Genomic DNA, 1063 nt, shown 5'->3' with positions numbered 1-1063 from the left:
ATTTATTTTATTTTATTTTACTTTACTTTATTTTACTTTATTGTATTGTATTGTATTTATTTTGCATTTGCTCTAGATTTTTCTGCTGAAGTGTCTTTATTTAAAAATGGACTACAAATGAATCAACATATTTAACTGATTTCAAAGCAGCATATTACAATATATTAAAAGAATTAAAGAAAATTATATTCAAAGAAACTAAAAAACGTGCTCAAATTAATAAACACATCCAGAATCCAATACAAACCAAAAACCATAAAGAAAGCAAGAAACAATTTTAGAGCTAAAAATCTTAGTAATTATAGTGAAAACATTAAAGCTGATATGCTGGGCAGAAGATATACCCAAATTAAACAGCACTGATATTTTAGCACTAATTCTGAGACAGATTACATTATAAGAATGGTACAACAGTAACATTCTCATTAAGCTTTAACTGTTCTTTACCATAACATAAACAAAACCCAAAACATTTTCCAAACTGCAGCAAATCATAGTTGAAAATTTCTGCAAAAAGGTTTGATTAATGACTTAAACCTGGATAATAAATGTAAATTAAAACACTTTATCTTAAGATTAAATCTCACCACTAGTTAACTACAACTTATTCAAGCATGACAGCTCCAAAACTCTAAGCAACCACTAGCTATTTTCAGCTTATTTTTTTAATTACTAAAAGCAATGTACATGATATTACTAATTTATTTTTAACCTGAACCTCCCAAAACTGTATGTCATGTCAATCCTATACAAATTCTTTCATTGCAGAATTTTAAGAGTATACTACTATAACCATTCTAACGTATGTAATAACATTTACGTGATCTTTTTAAACTTTATTTACCTACTATGGGATAGTGGACAGAGAGAGGAAGTGCTATGCTAACAGCACTGAGCCTGACAAAGAGCTTAATCCCATGATCCTGGGTTCATGACCAGAGATTGATGACCTGAACCAAAATAAAGTCAGACACTCATCCAACTGAGTCACCCAGGTGCCTGCCTACCTTTTTTTAATATCATAGACTAAGAGTAACTAACCTTAGGGAGAAAGCACCCTCAA

The sequence above is a fragment of the Crocuta crocuta genome, unplaced genomic scaffold (genome assembly GCF_008692635.1).
Source record: "Crocuta crocuta isolate KB4526 unplaced genomic scaffold, BGI_CrCroc_1.0 scaffold2088, whole genome shotgun sequence".
In the NCBI taxonomy this organism is placed as follows: domain Eukaryota; kingdom Metazoa; phylum Chordata; class Mammalia; order Carnivora; family Hyaenidae; genus Crocuta; species Crocuta crocuta.
This window is presented reverse-complemented; position numbering follows the sequence as displayed.